At 39.2% G+C, this 23,840-nt stretch overlaps 1 protein-coding gene across 2 annotated transcripts in view; it reads left to right on the top strand.

The window, feature by feature from the left end:
* LOC122808811 overlaps positions 1-23,840 on the top strand; it is a 2,021,113-nt gene that overhangs the window by 520,931 nt on the left and 1,476,342 nt on the right. The window contains exon 2 of one of the 2 annotated variants that reach the window (XM_044079871.1): positions 4,266-4,306. The exons of the other annotated variant lie outside the window; for it this stretch is intronic. The gene's annotated coding sequence lies outside the window, so the exon portion shown is untranslated. The remainder of the gene's footprint in view (positions 1-4,265; positions 4,307-23,840) is intronic. 2 annotated transcript variants of the gene reach the window in all.

The following is a 23,840-nucleotide window of genomic DNA, read 5'->3' as shown; positions in this document are numbered from 1 at the left end:
AAGATGGGTATGTTTACCTGATTTTATGTTTGGATAAGTAGGTTCTCTAACTAGTTAAATAAGGCTAAGATCTACTAGAAGTGTGTTCATGTGATGGCCAAGATGGTGCACATTAAAAGTCCCAGAGCATAATTAGGTTTTTGTATCGATTCAGTGCCTCATTGCACTGAGCGTACACTTCAGCTGGTTTTGAAACTTTTCTTTGTTGGCTAACAGGGAGGTGAAAATAACTTGCTTCACGGTACATTTTAAGTGAATAGATATAATTATCCACTTACTTTGGATCATTGCTATTTACACAGATGTGGACAAACAGTTTTATCTGATGTCTATATTTGCGGCAAATCATAGTTCCCTCACTAGTTCATTTTCCTAGCCATCATTTAAAAACGTGATTGTGATTGGGAAGTAGTGATGTATGTCTTGGGTGTCAGTTTTGACCCAATGTTTGGCTATTACAGTAACGGCTGGCAAATGATTATTTAGAAATGGCTACGTTGTTCTGTCCTGATTGTCATACTTTCTATAATAAAAGACATACATTTAGACGGGAGATTAGATGGTAGGATTTAAGAGTAGTTCGTAAGGTAGGCCTGGGTTATTTTCAGTGCTGGATGAGAGAAGTAGCAAAAGGAGAACTGATGTACGTATGCGTACGATCTTGGAAAAATATACATTTTATTTGTTTGTTTGGTTGGTTGGTTGGCAACCTGGTCTACTTTAGAGTGAAGGCTGGCATATTTGATGGGGATGTATCCTGGGTAAATTAAGCGAAGAGGGAAGGGATTGTGGGAAAAGTGTATGTGGGTTGTATGAAATGGTTGTGTGTGAAATCGTGTGTAAAACTGAGGGCTGAGATTATCAAAGAATCTGTTAAAGATTCAGAAAACAATTAAGAGGGAAAATGCAAAAGACAGGGCTTGTTAACTGCATTAGTGAGCTAGATGTCAGAGTATTAGTTTGGGGGAAGTATAAGAATGAGATGACTTTGCTTCAGAAATATTGCTGGAGGCTACCAGCCCAGGAATTTGACCCATTTTGGATTGGGAGGATGGTGATTATAAGCAGCTGTGCTCTAACCTTCTTCAACAGAGAATGGATATGGGTTTTGCACTACACGCCACTTAACATTAGACACTGGAGAGCTTACATTATGTAGTAAATAATAACTGTTAAAATATATTTCTGTAATGGCACCTGCCAGTGGAATCATGACTGTGCTTTTTACATTGACTCCACTGCACATTATGTGCCAGTGAGGAACTCAGTAGACAGGCCTGGTACCAATCCCTTTAGTGTGAGGGTTGAATGAGGCACCATAACCAGTTAACCCTTGTATATTCATAGTTATAAATAAAACAAGTTATGCAGCCACTGGGGATGAACTCCAACTCACATCTAAGAATAAACAATCCAATAAAATAAATGAAGCAGAGAAACATGGCAGGAATAAAACTTTTAAATATTAAACGTTTTATTCCTGCCATGTTTCCTCTCTTCGTTTATTTTATTAGATATTCATAGCTATCCTTTGTGCTCAACTCTGCATATTTTCAAGGGTGCAGAGTCCAAAGCTGTTAAGCCATACAGCTGGACACAGAACCAAAAGTGATGCTTTAGTAGATATCTTATGCAAAGCAGTAAGTGTATCGGTCAGCCTATAGTCAATTGCTCTGACATTGCTTCTCAATGTCTTACTGACGTTTGCCGCTACTCTCTCATACAGGACAGAGTAATTCATTCCTGATGTTGCAGTCACGTATAAGTGTATGTCTTATACTAAGTCCACCCTCCCAATTAACATTTCACAGTTTAATTAATTCCCATAATGCATATAACTTTATTCCCTAAGTTTTGTTGGCTTGGTTGTCCATCTGGGTTGTGGCTCATTTTTAGTGGAAGACCAAGTAGCAATTCACTTTAACAGATTTAGAATGTTGTAGTTCAGGAGTAATGAGGTATATAGAGTAGAAAGTGTTATTTCCATAAAACCTATATATAAAACAGAACTTACAAACATAACGTACAGTGACAGTGTGTAGTAAATTTTAATAAGGAAAACATACAATATGTTCCAGTTAAGTGTCCGCTGTCAATAACTGAACTGAAATGATACTTTTTTGGAAATCTGTCATCGTTTCAGCTACTGTTTGTAAAGAAAAAATAGTTGCAAACAGAGAAAATTAAATAGAAAATGCAAACTACACTTATTGATGACAATTATCAAGATTACTTTCCTTACTGACAGTTCTTTTAGTACCCTACATGCATAAGACAGTCTGGAGTGCAATGAGGAATTGATTAACTTTTTCTCAAGTGATAAGCAGCAAGTGTTCTCTAATTCTGTGTTTTATTACATTTTTTAGAGTCTACAGCTTCTAATCTAGGCTAACATGAACTATAGCTTTGTTATACATACATTAAAACTAGAAAAATAACTTGAGTTACAAAAATAACAACTATAATTTCTCTGTGGGCCTCATTCTTACATACTGGTCATGTTCAGTCATACCAAGAAATTTCAGTAACATTTGCTGACTGTTGTTTTACTTTAGCTGTGTATTTTTGTTTAGAGAGTGGGTGAAGCATATATTTTCACCCCGATCAGAGAGTGAACATTCTTCAACAAGGTTCATTTACAGGTAGTGTCCAATAAAAAAAAAGTCTGCCACTTCACAGCAGCATATTAAGGTGCCTTGAAGTTGGACAGAAAAAAGCAAATGGATGTCATGGAGCTTCTTTGCTATTTAGCAAGTGTATTTTTTTTTTTAAGTAGTACATGTATGTGTGTATGTGTGTGTGTGTGTTTGTGTGAGCGAGCACATGCTTGGGTGCCTTTGCATCTCCGCATGTGAGACAGAGAGAGAAAGAGAAAGCATGACCAAGAAAGACAGAGATGATGCATGCCAACTTCATAGGCATTATCTAAACAACATATTGCATATGTTGAAAAAATGTGTTATACTAGCTAGTAGTTAAATTTAATTTAACAAGACATTTTAACTTAATTAATGTTTTAGGACTACTAGGGTTGTGTTTTTAACCAATTATAACAAGTGGATTGGAAATGGGAGGGGAGGTTCTTTAGTTACAAAAGTGTACATGTGTGTGATTTAAGCAATTCTGATGAAGTCCGTACCAGGATGAAAGTGCAAAATTTTGTTAATAAAAGTATGAGTTTGGTTTAGTTTGCTGCTGGACTCCTTTCAGTTTTTAGTTACATTATCTAAACAATAGGTATGAAACTCTAATGTATGGCATAATTGGTTGACTTTAATCCTGAATAATTTAACAGCAAATCAAACATTCTACTAGGTATAGAGCAGAACTATGCCACAAAGTCGGGTACAGTTAAGAAGCATGAGGAGGTTGCAATGTCTTGCACTCTATGATTTTTTTTTCATTTGGTCACCTTAAGGCAGCTGATTTAATCATTCAACAAAGTGGCTGTAATTGCTGGACAAGTATGTGTATGCATGCTTGTCTGTGGGTTTCCATGTACATGTGTATGAGTTAGCCTGACTGTGCTTCTGAATGTGTGTGTAGAAAAGAAATACTTGTATAACTTATGTTTGAGATGTAAAATATGTCCTACAGCACCAATGACATAAGCAGCATATCTGACACATTAAGTGGGGGAACTATTTTACATCAAAAATATATAAAAAAAAGTGTTCAATTTACCAGATAGCCCATTCTCTAAGTGTGGTAATGCTCCCCAGGGTAAGCATTATCAGGCATTAGACCTCATAACATCCCTGGGTATCCATTAATTCTCTGATGTCATCCATACTCGAGGGAGTTAGTGCATGCTTAATTTCTAATTCTTGGGTTGCTTCCATAAACTTTGAAGCTTCCCCTTGTAAAACTGGGAATCTAGGGAATTTCAAATGTGGCAACTTTGCAAGAGTTTTAGTTGATAACTTTTTTTTGTTTGGTTTGAAAATAGTTATTTGCATTAAATGCTGCATTCTTTCTGCTACAGTATGGACTTTAAAATGCTTCTCCTATGAATAATTATGTTATCTCTAGGAGGCATGAGATCTTCTGCCTTAAAAGAAATGTTCTCCAAAGTAATAACTCTTCAGTGGTTTGACTGATTTTTGAAACATTTTACAGTTACTATTTTTTTTTGGTAAAATGGATATAGTTGTTTATTGTACAACCTCAGCAGATACTTTGTTAGTAAATCAAAACTTTCTTAAAATAATCCATAGATAAAGTGTCATTCCTAACTATTGCTTATTTTCCAAATGTGATTCCAGGTCCCTGAATGATAGCATCAAAGAAGTCATCATTTAATAAGGTAAGCAATCCTAGATGGGTTTAGTGTGCTGGTAGAGGAGTAAGCTGGCCTTTCATTGGTTCAGCCTTAAATTTAAACTCACAAAGTATATAACCAGTTCCAAAGCTTCTTGTAAATTCTAGGTGTTAACATAGAGTGGTTTATATAAACCATCAACTGTTCTTGTCAAAGTGCTTCACTGATCTTTAAAATAACAGGCATGGCTAAGTTGTCTTGAATCCCACATAAGAAACCAGAATTCACTGAAAAAATAGAAATATGAAAAAATAAGCTAGATTTACAACACTAATAACATTTTTATTCTGCTCTCTGTGGACACCCAAAGTAATACCCATTAGAATCTTTACCTGAATATATATAATTTCCTCTTCTGTTTACATCTGTATAGTAACCTCCCAAGGGCCCTGCTGTTTAGAATTTTTAGCTAGGCATATAGGTTCGTAGGTGTATACTAGGTTAATGGCCCTGGAGCCTTTACAAGCCTAACCCATAGGATTACCCTGGCACCATGCCACATGACCTTAGTTCCCAGTGCCTCTGTCGAGTAGAGCCACTGGAGCAATCCCTGGGGAGAATTTTCTATTTCCCATCCACTCATCAAGATTTTTCTTGAAGAGGAACAGTGAGGTGCTCTGTTTGACATGTATGGGAAGTCTATTCCATAGCATGGGCAGTCTCCGGGTTATGAACATGTCCCTCCAGCAGGTTCTGTTGATTGTGGTAATGAGGTTGAGGTCTCTGGAATGTGGTGCGGAGGGATTGGGATTTCTTCAGATGTAGCATTTCTAACAGAGCTGGATCAGACATGGCATTGTAAGTCAAGCAAAGAATGCCTCTAAGCAGGAGATATGAGACAGAGAATAGTTGGAGTTTTTTGAGTCTGTCCATATAAGATCCTCTTTGTGAGGTACTTTTGCGGCCTCTCCAGTTGTTGCAGGTGTCTAGAGAGGTACATGCCAAATGGAGCATTGTACTCAGTGATTGACCTAATGAGGGAAGAGTAGAGGGAGACAATGACCTTTTTCTTCCTGGATACAACACCCTTAGTAGTGAGACGTGCCACATAGAAGGTCTTTCTGACCACAGTGGCAATGTGGTGGTCAAAAGAGAGGTTGCTGTCAACCTGTGTTCCCAGATCTCTTATAACGCCTTCTGTGTTCAGTGGACTACCATCAATGTGGTAATTCATGGGAAGCGGGTTTTTCCCAAAGGGGATGATGACACATTTTTTGGCATTTTTTGGCATTGAGCTTAAGGCAGTTCTGACACCAGTCGCTGGTCTCAGTGAAGCCTTTCTGTAGGATGTCAACATCACTTGGGGAGTTAATAATAGCTCCCAAATTGCAATCGTCTGTGAACTTTGTCAGCCAGAGTCCCTTCGTGTTGGCCTGAACTTCAGAGAAGTAGATACCAAACAGGAGAGGACCCAGGACCGAACCCTGTGGGACTCCACTCGTGACTGGTTGGCAGTCTGACTTGGAGTCAGCTACTTCCACACTATAGGTTCTATCTGTGAGCCAGTCTGCAACCCACCTAGTGATATAGGAGTTCATGCCTAGCTTAGTGTGTATTTCTATGATTCCTGAATTGGGAATGATATCTTGGCCAGATCAAGGTAGGCTCTATGAACCACCTTGCCTTCATCCACAGCTCTGGTGACTGACTCAAAGAAGTTGACCAAGTTGGGCAGGCATGTTCTACCCTTCACAAAACCAAACTGTGTGGGATCCATAGTTTGGAGATTCCATATATCCTTGTTTATTAGGTCCATGATGATGTGTTCTATAGCTTTGCATATCAGACTCATCAGGCTAATGGGGCGATAGTTCCCAGGGTCTGTAGTCACTCCTCCTTTGTGGACAGGGATGACTGTAGCAGTGCACCATTCAGTAGGGGCAAAGCCTGAGGTGAGGCTGTCATTGAACAGGGCACACAGGTGAGGTGCCAGTTCACTCTGTAGTTCATGGAGAACACAGCCAGGGATATTGTCAGGTCCCATAGAAGCTGTATTCTTGGCCTTGGACACTGCTGTTTTAACCTGTGTAACAGTAATACTGGATGCCTGGCAATCTACTGGTATTGTGGTTGGTCCTTTGGGGGGGAGGGATAAAGTTGACACTGAATCTGTCTGCCAGTATATTGGCAATATATGTTGGCTCAGTTTAGGAGATACCATTGTGCAGTAGCTTAGAGCAAATCTGGGTATTGCCGTGGAGATTCTTTACATAACTATAGAAGGCCTTGTGATTGTCTTTACTATCTGCTGCAATTCTGTTTTCATAGCTAGTTTTAGAGGATTTGATGAGGGATCTCAACTTTTTTGTTGAGGCTGATAAGGGAGTTTTTCCAGTCTTGGGACTTCACTTTATTCTAGATCCGTTTCCTCCTTCTGTTGTAGACTTTGTTTATAGCAGGGGACCACCAGATTGGCTTCCTTTTTTTGGAGGAGAGCATCTTGGTTCTATTGGTTATGGGTGAGATCCATGCATTTGTGTACGTGTTCGTACAGTGCATTGGTGTATGATTCGGTGGTCATGAAACTATTCTCCATTTGCATGGGTGCCGTGAAGTTAGCCACCTCTGTTTTTAGGAGCCCAAAGTTAGCTATGTTCTTCATGAAATAGTTTTTCAACTTCTTTGTATGTTATGTACATATGTAAACTGGTTTGCAAATCTGTGAGAAATTGATCCACTTCCAGCTGTCATGCCTGGTTCATTTGGGTATAACACAAACTTCATTCTTCTGGTCTCAACTTCAGATAACTCACCATTCTTGGTAACAACAGAATGGCTTGCATTGCAATTACAATTATAGTAAATGAATGAAGTTCTTTATATTGTCTAGTATTATCTATTTAGTCAAGATTTCAAGGCTTATTATTTCATTCATTCTACTGTAGCTAACGGTTGTGTATGATATGACACGTGGAATCTCTCTTTGATGCCCAACATCTCAGATTTCTATAACCACTGATTCTGTAAAGTGTGTGCATTTTTCATTCTCTGTTAAACTTTGGATAACCCCATCTTGAGAAAACATGAGTCCATACATTGCTTATTGTCTTCTTCGTAAACTTTTATTTAAGGAAATTGCTTCTACCTACTTAGTAAATATATGCCCCAAGACTGAAATGTACTTAATCAACTCTTTTGTCACTGCTATCAATCCAATGAAATCCATTTGCAACCCCTTCTAGGGACTTGTCTTTGCAGTAGATAACCTGGCTTTGGAGGGTTTTTCCCCTTTTGTAATAGACTGCACTATAAAAATGCTAAATGAAATTTGCAATAGTTCTCAAATGTTTCATTCAAGTCTGGATTAGAACATGTCTCTGACAGGTAGTTTTGGATATTCTCTCACTGCCAGCTAGGTACTGATTTTGCCTTGTAGTTTCATTTTTATACATATAGTGAGGAAATACAGCTCTTGCAGTTCAGGTCGTCAGTGAACAAAATTTCACACTCTAATATGAAGTTACGTCATTTATTTACTGCTGTTTTACCAGACTATATTTGATTTTGCTAATGTTTTAATTGTTCACCTTTATTCTAATTCTTTAAAGTTGCTTATTTTATACTAACCATCAATTCAGTTTTCCTTTCCTCTTTCAGAATGACTTCCACCTTGGGTAACTGATTAATGTGGTTATTATTAGTTTCAAAGGTACAACCATTGTAATGAACCCTTTCATTTATGGTTTGATTACTTTTATATAAAGTTTGCCTGTGTCACAAATGATAATTCAGTAAAAGTGTTAAAAAAAGAAACTGATGGTTATGCCAAACTTCAGTAGTGTAAATATTCATTTAATAATTGCAAACTTGAAATTCCCCAATATAATGATATTTTTTGTTTATGGGCAGTTTAGTTAAACCATAATGATATTTTTTGTTTATGGGCAGTTTAGTTAAAACCATGTACAAATTATTCATGGTTGTCAGGATATGTAGAAAGTGATCTCAAAACATACCACAAAGTGATATTTTGCTTTATTTAGGGGAATTTGGACCTCATTATGTTCAGTTTGTGGGTCTTGGGAATCAGTGTAGAGTTAATAGGGTCTCTGGCAAATATTGACTAATACCTGCTGTTTCTCATAGGACTAAAATTGTGATAATTGCTGAACCTTGGTATGGAGGAACTGTTATCTTGCACTGAAAAAATATTGACATTATTGCACAGAATTGAATGTGATCATAGAGTAGGAGTGCCTCTACATCTGGTGACTTAGCATGAAGAATTTTGTCACTGAACAGAGCAACCCTGAAATGGTCACTCTAGGATTTCTGTAGTCTTTTTAGCTAAGTGTGAAGTCCAGTCGGTGTATTTGCCTAAAAGAAGTACTACAGGAACAGCAAAGGCTTTGGTCAGTATATAGAAGACATGTCACAAACGATGCCAGCCATCCCCTAGAAAATAACTAAATCTTGTCAATTCTTTGTTCATTCTTGTCCCAAGCTTCACATACACAAACACCACTTGCATATCCGTTGTTAAAGCCAGTTATCTTTCCTTGAATCTGGGCATCATTCTGTGTGAAAGTAGGATTCCTCTTAGGAACAGCCTTTGCAAGAACAAACATGTCTCTCTGCATGGCATGTCTGGCTGGTTGGAGCAATCCATGTCATCCACACCCGCATGGGCCTTTTTTTATGGCTGAGGCTTTCTTGCTCTAATTCTAGGAGGATTGTGGAATGATAGCTTGATAACTTTAACATATATAAGTTTGGTATGTTTGTGCAAAGATGTGGGTAGACAGACTATTAAGCTCGCCAACAATATAATTTGGTAAAATGGCATTCTCCAGGTTGTGAAAGTATTTGCAAAGGTCACAGATCTATCATGTTGATCTAGAAAAAAGCTGACCGTCACTGAGCATAAAGAAGTTTTACATTGCATAATTGTGACAAGTGCTATAAAGCTAGCAACATAGAGGGTAAAAGTGCAATGGACTTCCATATTGGCCAGATGAGTTTATTGGTCAAGCTACAGGATGTCTGCAGGTAAGACCGCTATAGTATATAGGGCTTAGCTAATTACTCTAATTAAGTGTGCAACTCTAAGTACACACATGATTCCTAACAAGTGGTGAAAGAAAATGGAAACACCACACAAAAATGAACAAATACTAGTATTATAATAATTGAACCAATAAGTATTTGGTTGTCTAGTAGCAGTAGTAGTAGTACGGTATGACAGCAATACATATCATATTGCTCACAGTTTCCCACCACCACACCATATGAGAGCAGTACTCACAGCATCATGCTTGCATGGGTACTCACACTCCTGAGATACTAAACATGGATGGCACCCAGTAGTTCAGCAGACATTTGGTGCAGTGTCATGCATTATTTAAAATGAGGGCTGAATATGCTCAGATGCCATGAAATATTTATGGTGAAGTCGTAGGCACAGAGCTGGACACACAATAGTCACAATGATTCAACAATGCAACAGCAGAACTGTGGAGTTTGCTCACCACAGGTTTGCGTTTTTATGAACAAGGAATAACAGAAGCACTCAACCCAGTACAACAAGAGTTATTATAAACAAGGACAGAAGAAACACTCAACCTAGTGTGATAAGGAACTATAATAAACAACAGCAGGAATACACAGCCCAGTGTGATAACAAGGAGCTGTTATAAACAGCAGTAAATAAATAACATAAGGAGGGCACACCCCAGCACAACAACAACAACAACAACAACAACATAGAGCTATTACAAACAGCGGGAGCATACAATACAGTGCAAAAACAAGGGACTATTATAAACACAACTTACAACAAGAGTAGGAAATATTATAAACTCAAGTAAATAGCAGAATTATGCAATCCAGTGCAGCAACAAGGAGTTTTTAATAAAGCAAAAGCAGTAGCACCACCTATAGCAAATGTTAGCAGTTGCACACAAACCAGATTGTGTTCCTATACCACTACAGGTAAAACAAAGTTTGAATACTGCTAAGGTAGGTGTTGATGAAAAGGCACAAATTCAAATCAGATTAGCATGTATGGTCCTGCCCAGTTTAGGAGGTGAGCACTAAGTGCCCAGAGGGATGGCAAGAACCTTTAAATGTGTCTACTTTAAAATATATATGGCTAGGCATGTTTTGTTCTCTGTGATCACTTGCCAAGTGGTGTTCCCAGAAGTCTAAAGGATGGTAGGCAAGAGCCTGTATCAATTTAAAAATAACTACTTCCAGCTTTGCAATATATGGTGACCCACCACTGTTCCATGGAGCTCATTTGGACTGGTAGAATGTCTACTCATATAAAAGAAATTTAAATCTGGTTAGGAACTGTGCTAGCTGTGTGCAGCTCAGAGCAGCTGAGCAAAGAAGAGCAGTAAATCTTGTTATCAGCTTAACATTTAAGTTTATAAAGTCAACAGCCAGGCCAAAAAAAATCTGTATTAAAAAATATATATAAAAGGCAAGCAAGTGTTCCAAGCAAATTAAACTCTAGCACAATTTGTAGTCCCACATTAGCAATATTTGCACTTACAATACCAAAAACACACACATGCAGCAGATAAATAATAGCAAAAAGGATTTCATAAAACAGTTTAGCACATTCATCCAAACATATCATTGGACTACTTCAGAATACAAAAGTAAATAAGCAGTCCTTTTAAGTAAAGATACAGAATCACAACTTACTGCCTAACCTGACACTCCCCTCCTTCTCTCAGACCCAAACTGTAAATACCACAGTTTACAAGTTAACAGTGTAAGTGACCAAAACATATCCATTCACTTACACACTTCACTGCAAAGAACAGCACCTTTTCAGACACAATTTGACTGCCACCAAAGCAAAATCTGACAAACTCAATTCAGGAAAAAGCTGCATCATACATTGAAAAAAATGGACTGGATTAAGTGCACATAACCCAATATATGTACGTTTGTGTGCGTGTGCATGAGCGTGTATGAGTGTAAATCAATAAAAGTAAATCACTAAAATGTATTTTGCACACACAAACACACACACACACCTATTTTATATAGATCTATAGGTAGCTAGATATATGTATGTGTGTGCCCATATACATTGTGTGTGTGTGTGTGTGTGTGTGTGTGTGTGTGTGTGTGTGTGTGTGGTTAACTTATATGACTAGACAAAGAGCAGTTATATATATGTCCAGAGAGATAACAGTTGCATTTTCAAAAAGTAAAAAAAAATAAAGAAAGAAATTAATAAATAAGTAAATATAATACATTAAAAGCTGTTTCTTTTATTTGTTTGACAAACATGTAAAAAAATACAAAAACAAGATAATGTGCTCTGGTTGAGGCACTCCAAGAGCAGTGAGTCTTCATAGGTTCTTAAGTAGGTACTAGGCTATTAGCCCTAGGGCCTATATAAGCCTAGCCAAAAAGGTACCCTGGCTTTCGCCACCCAAGAAAATTATTTTCCTGTGCCCCTGTTGAGCAGAGCCACAGAAGTGATCCCTGGGATGAATTTCCTGTTTCCCATCCAATCATCAAGATTTTTCTTGAAGAGTGCTAATGAGGAGTTCTGTTTGACATAGACCGGTAGTCTGTTTCAGAGTATGGGAAGTCTCTAGGACAGGAATCTATCCTTCCAGCATGTTCTGTTTATGGTGGTGACAAGGTTTAGGTCCCTAGAGCATGTATCTCGGAGGGATTGGGATTTCTTTAAGTGGAGCATGTCCAACAGCTCTGGGTTTTACATAGCTTTGTATGTTAGGCAGAGATTGCCTCTGAGTAGGCGATATGCGACGGAGTAAAGCTGGAGTTATTTGAGACGGTCTGCATAGTGTATTTGTTTGAGGCCAGTAATCCACTTTGTGAGGTATTTCTGTGGCCTTTCCAGTTGTTTTAGATGTCTTGTGAGGTACATACCAAAAGGGGCATTGTACTCTATAATGGGTCTAATGAGTGATGAGTAGAGAGAAACGATGACCTCTTTTTTTCTGGATGAGAAAACTTTTGTGATGAGGTAAGCCACGAAGAAGGATTTCCTGACCACTGTGGCGATGTGATTATCAAAGGAGAGACTACTGTCCACCTGTGTCCCAAGGTCTCATATCTCACTTTCATTGTTAAGTAGACTACCACTTATGTGGTAGTTCATGGGTACAGAGTTTTTACCAAAGGGGATGACAATACACTTTTTGGCATTAAGCTTTAGGCCATGGCTTTAACACCAGGCATCTGTTTCAGTAAGGCCCTTTTGTAGTACGTCCACATCATTAGGAGTTTCGATTATGGCTCCTAGTTTGCAGTTATCTGCAAACTATGTTAGCCAAAGACCTTCATCACTTCATAGTTTTTTTTTTTTTTTTTTTTTTTGCAAGTCATGCATTATTGCTCCAAGCTGCACTCCAACAATTTGATTTGAGTATCTCAACATCTTTTACAAACACACATTTTAAGTGAACTGATAGATAATGAATTTATGTCACTGTTATGTGATAATACCAGTAAAGGTCAGGACTCTTCAGGCAGAATCACTAATTTGCTAGTCTTGTTATGACACGCATATTACTGTATGTGTTCAGTTGCTTTTTCAAGATCGTCGATTGGGTGTTATGATATCTTGAGGGAAAACAGTAGAAACATTTCTTGAAAATAGGCTACTTTTTTTTTCACCATTTATCAAAAATGCATTGTAGAATGTTAGCCTGCATTTGTGGGAGAAAGGTCATTATTTCCACACCAGTGAAGTGGCAAAAGTGGTGAACAAAAACTTTGGGAAGATGGAGGCAACCTGACTTTCTGCAAGGCTATTAATAATACTGACTTCAGACAGGAGGTGGAACAACGTTAAACAGATGATGTATGGTTGAAAATAAGCTTTTGTACCAGGATCTAGGAAATGCTTTCTGATTGGGGGACGGGAGAGAATCAGTGTCTCCTATCATTATGGAATTGGGATATCTGAAGTTTTACAGGTTTTATTCTAAGGCAAGATACTGTTTAGAATTGTTGAGGCTAGTGCAGTACATAGAATAAGAGCCGTTCATGATCTGTTTGAACAGTAAACCAGGAGTTGTACTGTTATATTCTTGTGATTTAAAAAAAAAAACACAAATGGGTTAATCTGAGCACATGCTGATTATTGTTGTAGTAGTTTGGTTCACTTTTTTTGTTATATTAAATATTTGTTGTTAATTATGTAAGCTAGCTATGAGTGTAGTAGACATATTTTAAAAATAATTTAGGTTTGGTTACAGAGCACTGTAGATAAACATGGTCCACAATCATACAAGGCTGGTGTGTGGTTCAAATCACATACCAAAGCGTTATGTGATTAATAAACAGATCTCTGGTGTGTGGTTCAAATCACATACCAAAGCGTTATGTGATTAATAAACAGATCTCTGGTGTGTGGTTCAAATCACATACCAAAGCGTTATGTGATTAATAAACAGATCTCTGGTGTGTGGTTCAAATCACATACCAAAGCGTTATGTGATTAATAAACAGATCTCTGGTGTGTGGTTCAAATCACATACCAAAGCGTTATGTGATTAATAAATGGATCTCTGGTAGTGCAGCAAGTGAATGCTCAACTGTGTAACTGAACTATGTGCAGTTAGTATAAAAACAGTGCTCCACAGTGTAGTCTGAGATTCACCCAATGTGTGACTCTTAGACTGTACTGTGGAGAAGCGGTCATGTTTTATGAGTGCTCGACTTTGTATGTACAGTACAAAAATCCACAGCCCAGCATCCGATGACCAGGTTATGGTACTATGCTGTTCAGTGTAGCATATCTGAGCAAAATACAGCAGCATTACATGCATAGACAGTAACAATTTTTTTTTAATAGTTATGAAAGCATCTCCCATTCTGCAGTACATTGCACAAAAGTAAAGCACCTAAGCCACACCTTACCCCATACTGTGACAGGTCAGAGATCCCACAAAGGGAAGTGGTTGGTCAATTAGTTCCCCTACACTGAGATACATGCTAATAAGCCTGTCTTCCATAGTCATAGGAAATCTGATAAAAATGTTTTATGACTTGCTCTCACCTATACAGATAACTGTATACAACAGCCCTGAGCACCAACCATGCTGTTGAGGAAGAATAATTCATTAGTAAGGAGAAAAAAATACTTTTAATGGGCTAATGTCACCCTTAAATCATTAATAAGCTAAGGTCTGTGCTTGTCCTGTCCTTTGGTGTTTATTTTTTTTTAATCTGGAGAATGTACACTGATCCATGAATGCATTCTTTTTAAATCAAATCTTTGTTTCACAAACAGAGAGTGGGAGAGGAACCTAAACAGCGGAGAGAAAGGCACTTCAATCAGAACTGGCATTTTTGTGTATACATGTACAATACATTAGAGACAGGAACTACAGAGAAGACAAAGAGAAAACCTAAACAGGACTTATGTTGATATGATATACAGTATGAAGTGGTCATTTACGGAAGAGATTACAGAGAAAAGTCAGAAAAGGAGAGAAGAAAAAGTAGGCATATATTCTCCATCTTTTGTATTGTACTTTGTTCAGAAGCATAAAAGTAGGGTATATTACACAAAAAAAGTCAAGGTTCAAGGCATTCATGTATGAAAATAGATACTCGTTCTACAAAGCTCATTTACTGATGGAGTGTAACGTGTAGTAGTATATGATTCAAAGACATATGGAGCTGTGATATCATTAATGTGAGACATGTATTTGAAGCTTACTTGTGACATTGTGGCATGTAAACACAGTGCATACAGTGTCTGTGCACCACTGCATCCATTGTTTATGAATTCCATGGCTGACATTTAACAAACGAATTTGATATAACAGAGTAAATGTTAACCTTGGTGCTCTAATTGCTATTGTCATTCGTATTCAACAGCTCAGTAAACATAAGCTTAGTTCCATTATCATTACCTTAATGAAATGCAGTATTTTCACTGTAGATAGTTAAGGACCGTGTCTAATATTGTGAGGCTCTGGTGTATCGGCCATGTGCTGTGTTTCTTAAATGTTTTGCTCAGTCTGTGTTATGATCTACATGCCATGAATGGAGTAAATGTCAGCAGGTATCAGACAGGGGAAGTTAAATTATTGAATGTGAGATGTTCTTATTTAGGACCGATTCTACTACCACAGTAAGTTACTGCCTGGATGCCAGGAATAAAGAAGACCTGGAAAAAAAATCAGTTACGAAAGTGAGGAAGAAACACTGATTGGGGAAAGTTCTGTAGCTGTTCATCAAAAAGCAGTGCAACCTTCAGACATGACTTCCAGTAACCTACAGGAAGATGTAAGACAACTGCATACAGACCAGGTTAGAATAAATAAAACACCGATGGCGTATATCAACACAAACAACAAAAGGCTAGAAAAAATGGAAGAAGCTTTAAAGAGATATTCAGGTGAGATAATAAAGCTGCAAAAATCAGAGGTCAAAATGATGAAAAGGCTGGCTGAATATGAGACTGCTCAGGAAGAGATGTTTCAAAAAATAATAGAATTAGAGGACAGAGCATATAGGGAAAACCTGAGATTTTCAGCTATACCAGAGAAGCTAGAAGGATAAAAACTGCATTAATTTTATGAAAGCACAAATAAGCAACTAGACTGGTATTCCACAACAAGAGTTGTTAGTTGAAAGGGCACATCATGTTAATGCTCCAAATCTAGCTATAAGAAAGCAACCTAGAACTTTAATACTAAAGATGCAATCCTACCAGCAGAAGGAGTTGATTCTGACAAAACTGTGGCAGAAGGACAAAATACTAAAAGTTGGGGTACAGCAGAGCATTTGTGGAGAATGATTACTCGTATGTCAGGGAAAAGCGAAGTAAATTCATTCCACTATTCAGAGAATGTCAACATGCAGGTATGAGATTCGAGCTGCTGTATCCAGCTGTCTTTAAGGTATTCTTCCTAGAGGGACAAAATCATATTTTGATGAAGTGCATGCTAAGGGGGAAACACAAACATTTGTCCAGTCCAACAAAAAGTGAGCTGTGAAACAAAAGGAGATTCTGCTTCTTGTTCCTCTGGTAATAAAAACCACAGAGAGACTGTACCTGTGAAACCTCTTCCAGTATTTCAAAGGAAAATGTTGGAGAGAAGGAAAGGACCATGAGAGTTGACTAGAAGAATTGAGAGGAAATGAAGCAGTGAAAGGATTTGGGCAATGGAAATGAGCAGTAATAAAACCAGTAACTTAATGTGAGGAATTCTGGAAATGTTGGACTTTTTCAAAATGTGTTGGATTTGGGGGGACTCTAAAGTATATATTCTACTTCATATCATTTAATGTTCTGAAAAAAGCTTTGGGAAGGGGAAGAGAGGGAAGAAAGCTAACTATAAGTAAAGAAAATACTTTTTTTCTTAATAGTACTGTATTTGTGGTGCATAGTTTTCTTTGCATGTTATTTTTAAGTGTAATGGGGATTGTAAACAAGTGATGTTTTTCTTTTTCTCCCTTCTTTTCTCTTTCTTCTTGTACAGTTTTGAGAAGTATAGGCAATGCAATGAAGAAAAAAAATGGAGCCTGATTAAAAAGGCATGACAGAGTTAAAATTAATGTGCTTTTTTCATTCTTGCATGGAGAAATGATTGGCTCAAGGACCTTAGATTGATTAGCTTTAAGAGAGAACAAGTAAATGATAAAGAATAATGAATATTATGAGGCTTTTTTTCTAACAATTGCATGTATACTAAGTAGCAATTCTGCAGCTTGTCTTCATGTCTCCATGGAGACAGTCTAATAAAGAGGAACTGAAGATAGTCTGGCAGAAGGGGATTGGCTAGGACATATTGTTCTCTGAAATCAATCAGGGGTTTTCTCAACTATGAGAGCCTTAAAGATAATACAAAAACAAATAGACTTGAAGTAACATTTTCTCAGTTTTTTTTAAATGCAATGGGGATACGAATATAAATAGGTGCTTTTTGTCTTTTTCTCCCTTATTATCTCTTTTGCTTTGTTCAGTTTTAAGAAATGTAGGCACTGCAGTAAAAAAAAAGAGGAAGAGGGGAGGAGAACAGAAGGGTCTGGTTAAGAAAGTATGACAAAAGAAAAATCAGTGTGCTTTTTCCAATGCTTGCACAAGGAAATGACTGGGTTAAGACCCTAGGCGTTATCCAATTAGCAAGTTTATTATAAACTATGTAATGAAAAATAATATTGAATTTTATAAGGCTTTTTTTTATGGTAAACAAGATATCCTTAGCAGTTTTATGTCTGGTTTGCATGTCACTAGAAGATAATTTGATAAAGAGAAATGGCTTGGAGAAAGTGTTTTCTGAAAGCATAGTTTTGTGTGTTATTAAGTTAATAGGTATTAGAGTTTTTAAAAAAAAAATGTTATGTAAGATGCAGCATAGGCACAAATGGATATGAAAAGAAACAACTATATAAAAGATCAACAGTATATGCATTTAACATAAAAGTCGGAACTAGACATTTAACGAAAAAGCAGTTATACGTAAAAGTTGTAAATAGTAACTGTATAAGAAAAAAAGAAGTTATGTTCTTACCATAACGTTCCATCTGTGTTGTTGATCTTCATTCATTCATGACTGATGGGTATCAGTTCCATCCTAGGAACCAACTCGGACGTTATAACAAGCTTGTGACAGCCAAAAAAACTCTCGAGCTAAGTTTATCCATAGTGACCCTCTCTTTATCACCTCCGATTAAGTTTGCCTGTAAGAAAAAAAAGCTGAGGCTTTGTCTGAGCCAATTCTCTACCATGAAGCTAGGACACAATCCGAACCTCCAGGAGTCTTTCGGACAGGGTAGGAGGATGGGATGTCATGAATAAATGAAGATCAACAACAAAAATGGAACATTATGGTAAGAACTTAACTTCTTTATCTGATGTTGTTAATCTTCATTCATGACTGATGGGACAGAGTCCCTAGCTACTTTATGTCCTGGGAGGCCCTATAAAAGGATATTCCTCAACACCATTGAGCCAAAGGATGCCCTCCCCCTGGAGACCAAGTCCAGTTTGTAATGAGTGATAAATGTATGAGGAGTAGCCCATGTGGCTACTGCACAAATGTCATCCATGGAAGTTCTTGAATGGAAGGCAACAGATGTTGCAACTGATCTGGTTGTATGTACTCTGACCTTAGTTGGTAGAAGGATTTTGTTTTGTTGGTAGGCAAAGGAAATACAATCTTTCAGCCATTTAGGTAAAGTTACTTTAGAAACAGTTTTTCCCAATTTTGGAAAAATTGGTCAGATTTTCGTAGTGATTTAGTCCTGTCCAACTAGAAACTTAATTGTCTATGCACATCCAGAAAATGCAGACAATATTCTCCTTTATTAGAAAAACTGGGGAAGAAAACTGGCATGTAAACCGATTAATAGTTAAATCTTTTTGGGTAAAAAGGAGGGGTTAGTCCAAAGTGATGCTCTGTCTTTATGGAAAAACATGTAAGGGCATTTTATGCACAAAGCTTGTAGCTCAGATATTCGCCTTGCTGAGGTAATTGCTACCAAGAATAAAGTTTTCTAGGATAAAAACTTCATATTGCAAGTGGCAGCAGGCTCAAAGGGAGGACAAGTCAAGGACTGTAGAACTAGTGTCAAATTCCAAGGTTAGTTTGGTTCATTGAAGGGTGGTCTAACATGTGTGATGCCTTTCAAAAAGGTCTTACAGAGATGGTGAGATATCAAAAAGAAGTCCTGGAAGCCATTGTGGAAGTTTGAGATAGCCACCAGGTGTACCCGAATAGTGGAAGCTGCCACTCCCGAATGGGGGAGATTCGATAAATAGTCCTGTACAGAACTAAACAAAGACAAAAAGGGATCTAGTCTTTTCTTCCTTTTCCATTTGCTGAGATAAAAGTTTCCTGGTGGATGGTTTATGGGAAGCCAGAAGAATGTTTCATACAGGGGAGGATAGACTATTCTGCCTGGCAGTTACTAGAAATGGAGGAACCAAGCTGTCAGCTTGAGACTCAATATGTTTGGATGGATCGACCCTTGCTGGTGCGATAGCAATTCCGGAGTTGGATCCAGAATCCATGGTCGGTGGACCAGGTGAGGCCATAGGAAGTGAAACCAAACTTGTCAAGGCCAATAGGGTGCAATGAGGGTTACTCTGTTTCTCAACCAAAGAGCTTTCTTTAGGAATTGCAGGATTGGAGGAAGAGGAAGAAAAGCATAAAGAAGTCCTGTGGGCCAATCGTGTATTAGAGCATCCCTCAGGGACTCCCCCTGAGGGGGTATTTCAGCAAAGTAGCTGCTGCATTTGTCGTTTGTGGGAGACATGAATAAATTGCAGCAAGGGTGGCCCCAGTGGCTGAAGATCTTTGCTGCTATGACAGGATTGTGGGACCACTTGTGAGGCAGGAGAATGCATCTGCTCAGTTTGCCTGCAATCATGTTGGAATCTCTGGGAATATGCATTGCTATCAGAAAGCGGTTGGAAGATATCACCCATTGCCAAACACTCATGGCTTCTTGACACAACAGGTAGGATTTGGTTGCCTCCTGTTCATTGATATACCAGACGACGGACATGTTGTCCAACTGGATACCAACTATCCCTGATGGGAGGACAGATTGGAATGCTTGCAATGCTAGAAACACTGCATAGAACACTGATATGCAGGTTGACCTCTATGAAAGACCAAGCGACTTGAACGGTCTTTCCCTGGAAATGCCCCCCCCTCCCCAATCAGGGATGTGTCTGTGGTCACTATGGCCTTGGGCTGAGAGGGTGAGAAGGGATGACTTCATAGGTCCTTTTCTGGCTTCATCCACCATTTTAAGTCTTGTTTGTATCGATTTGTTATGTGGATTGGAAAGGACATAGGATAAATTAAAGGGGACCACTGTGATGCTTGGAGCCATTGTAGGAGTATAATGTATAGTCTTGCTAGTATCACACAGAGTTGTGACCGTAGTCTTGAGCGACTATGCAAGACTGAGTGTTGAAAGTTAATCCTATGAATTCTAGATTTTGAGTAGGTATCAGTTTGGACTTCTCTTAATTTATTGAGATTCCCTAAGGATCTTGCTAGCTGTAGGGTGTAATGTAAGGCTAAAAGCAGCAGACACTTGGTAAGGGCAGTAAGGAGCCAATCAGCTAAATACAGAAACACCCAGAATCCTTGCTATTTCAAGTGAGCTGTTACTACTGCCATGCATTTGGTGAACCCTCTGGGGACTGTAGAGAGACCAAAGGACAGAGCTCAGAGTTGGTAGTGATTGGCTCCCAGCTGGCAGTGGAGGAATCTCCTGGAGCGTTTGTCCATTTTTATTTTTATGTGATAATTCACATCCTGGAGATCTATCCAGCACATCCAGTCGTCTTTCTCCATGACCATCTAGAATTATGTCTTTTTGACAAACTTGTTTAGGATGCTGAAGTCCAGAATTGGCCTACAGTCCCCTGTCTTTTTGGCACTAAAAAGAACCTCGAGTAAAATCTGGATTCTATCTGATCTGGTGGGACTGTTTGGATGACTCTTTTTAGAAACAGCTTTTCAATTTCCTGAGCTGCTGCATCCCGTTGACTGGGTAGAATCTTGGGAATTTGCCTTTGCGGAAAAGATTGAAAGTGATGTTATAACCTCTGGTAATTATCATCTGCACCCAAGAATCTGTTGCTGTGGATTGCCAGGCAAGGTAGTGCAGAGAAAATCATCCCCTGACTGCTTTTAGAGGTAAGCAATTGGGCCAGTCTTCAAGAGCACTGATGGGGCTGTCCAGAGAAAGAATCTCTAGATCCCTGATTACATGGACCCCCTCTGCCTTAAGATGGGCATCTTTCTGATGAGTTCCCCCCTCTGCCCTGGGGGAAAACTCACCACATGTGTCATGGAAAGGACCCTGGAATTTCCTGTACCACATCTTTCCACTACTCTGATTCCTAGAGTAGGATAGTTAAGGAATGGAAAAATGTACACTCATGGCAGACAGGGTCTTACCATCCTTTTTACACCTGGCTAATGTGTCATTTACCTTTGGGCCAAAAAGAGAGGAAGCGTCAATGGAAGCATTGACAAAGGAAGACTTAAAAGGGTCCGCAAAGTCACATAAGCACATCCAGACATTACGTTTCATGACAATGCCTGCACTCGGTGCTCTAGCCGCCACTTTAGTAGTATGAGAAATCAACTGCATGGATGAATTAGATATGGATTCCAGGGTGGCAAGCTGTAAAGCAACTTTGTCACATACCTCATCAAATACTGCTCCTGCTAGGGTTTCTGAGTGTTTCATAATCAGGTCTCTCTGGAGATGGATAAAGTGTGGCAAGCAATTCAAGAAGCGAATGTCAAAGGTCGACGAAGCATACACCTGCTTCCCTAGTCTGGCCATCATCCAAGACTCCCTGTTTGGAGGATGGACAGCAGAACTCTCCTCGGTGAGTTCTTTCCTAGTGGCCGCCACCACCACCATAGCATCTACTGCCAAGTCTTTGGACCAGTGAGGGTGATCCTTTGGAGGAGAGAGAATTTTGTCCAGTCTCCGGGGGATAGGCTCAATGGTGTCAGGACTCTTCCAGGCACACTGCACGATGAGCTGAACTAGATCATCTGTAGGCGGGGTCACCCAGGAAGTAGAGGGTCGAGCACAGAGATCCTGCATGAATACAGACTCCTCAGTGGAAGGGTTGGAGGGCTTCCAGTCTCCCCTGCTACTTTAATATTACTAGTATTTCCCCAAAGGCGACATCTTCAGGGGGTGACTGTGGGGACCCTTCCCCCTCATCGTAGTCTTTATCTTTGGTAAGGGGTTCTGCAGAAAAATCCACATGCTTCCTCTTGCATGATCTATTATGACGTGGTCCCTCAGACAGGGCATCTGAAGAGGACTCCAAAGAGAGGGTGCCCTGTGGTCGGGTATCTTGAGGTTTCCATGCTTGATGTTCCAGGGTAGTGGACTGTGTCAGCTGTGGTAAAGAGGACATGTATATGTGGCATTCCAGTGCTGAAGGAACCAGCTGTGAACCTGCTGAGGTGAGTGCCCTCTCCACCTGGAAAGCAGGTCTGGCTGAAGAGGGATGGGAGCCTGGAACCAAGAAAGACAAACTCGGAACCAGGGTCATGCCCCACTCTGAGCCTGCCACCAGAGAGGGATCCACAAGAGGACTCATAGCAGTCAAAGTAACCAGAACCATAGACGGTGCCGTAGACAAAATAAGCACCATACTAGGGGTCAAGGTGCTGACAGACCAGTCACTATCTCGAGGACTGGTTGGCTCCAACTGAGTTGAGGACCACAGGGTAGGCACTGGAGCTATGGTAAGATCTACCAATGGAACCGAAGAAGCTGGATCTGGGATAGCTGTCAGCATCGAGGACTCCAATTCCTGCAGGGAGGTTGAAGGAGGAATATGTCAGCGTCTGTGGAGACAATTCCTCAGCTCTGTTTGGGAGGGAGGATTTAGAAGGAGTAGGAATTCCTCTGGCCACAAGGAGCTGATCCACGACTCTCACTATGTCGAGCTCTGAAGGCTTCTCGTGGAGCGGGTTGACATCCCCGATGGAGAATCAGGCCATTCAAGAAATGTACACAATTGTTGTCTGAGAAAGGGATCTAATGGCTGGGAATATTGGGTCCGAGCCAAGGTTTCTCCCTTCAGCACCATGGTCATAGGACCAGAAGGTTGCTTTGGAGGGGGTAATGACCTAATTTGGGAGACTATTTTTGATGCTGAGAGGGGCAGTGGTGCCGTAGTGGTGGTCGCTACCCTAGGTGTTGAAGACATATTCGGTTCTGTAGCTAAGAACGGCACCGTAGATGGAAGTTTAAGCTCCAGTGCCAAAATAGGTGCAGAAGTCAATTTTGGATGTTTTTGTTTTGGTTCCATGGGGGATTTAGCAGATTTAGATCCACTAGTATGAGGAGAGGACAGAACAGACTGACTCCTCTTCTTATCTTCCTTTTTAGGAGGGGTTGAGACCTCCGCCTCAAATAAAGCCTCAGAGAAAGGCATTTTCAAGTGACCCTTTAATATTAATTTGTTCTTTCTCTTAGCTAATGTGCGTGTGCTAAAGATCTTACATAGTTTGCATGGGGAGTGAATTTTTAAGTGTGGAACACCAAGGAAATAAACGCAAGATAAATGTCCTTCGGATTTTCCTGCTATAATTTTCACACTGTTTAAACCATGTTGTCCCCTTCTTATCAGCCATTATCACAAATGGTTTACAATTCAAATACCAAGTCACAACAGCAATGAGGGAAAGACTCTGTCAGAACAGCAGTAAAAGGAAACAGAGACACATACACAGTCAAGGAAAGAAAGACTGATTTTTTTTTTGATTACCAACAATGGTAATAAAGAATACCCATTGGGTAAAGGAAAGAAAAAGGGGGGAATACCAGCGATGGTATTAATAATTACCACAGAGGTAAGGGAGGGGCCTGTACCAGCAATGGTATGAAGAAATACCAAGAATTGGTAAGAAATAAGGAAAAATCACTCAAGCAGATAGAAAGGGTATGCAAACTATCAACAACTACTACTAGTAATATTAGAAGGGAAGAACTCAAAGGTAGCAGAAATATTATTGAAAAAGGAATACAAAATCTAAGCCACTTAGCTGAAGAGGTGGCCTGG

Source organism: Protopterus annectens, chromosome 8.part0 (assembly GCF_019279795.1).
Source record: "Protopterus annectens isolate FY-2018-M chromosome 8.part0, PAN1.0, whole genome shotgun sequence".
NCBI classification, from domain to species: domain Eukaryota; kingdom Metazoa; phylum Chordata; order Ceratodontiformes; family Protopteridae; genus Protopterus; species Protopterus annectens.
This window is presented reverse-complemented; position numbering and strand designations above follow the sequence as displayed.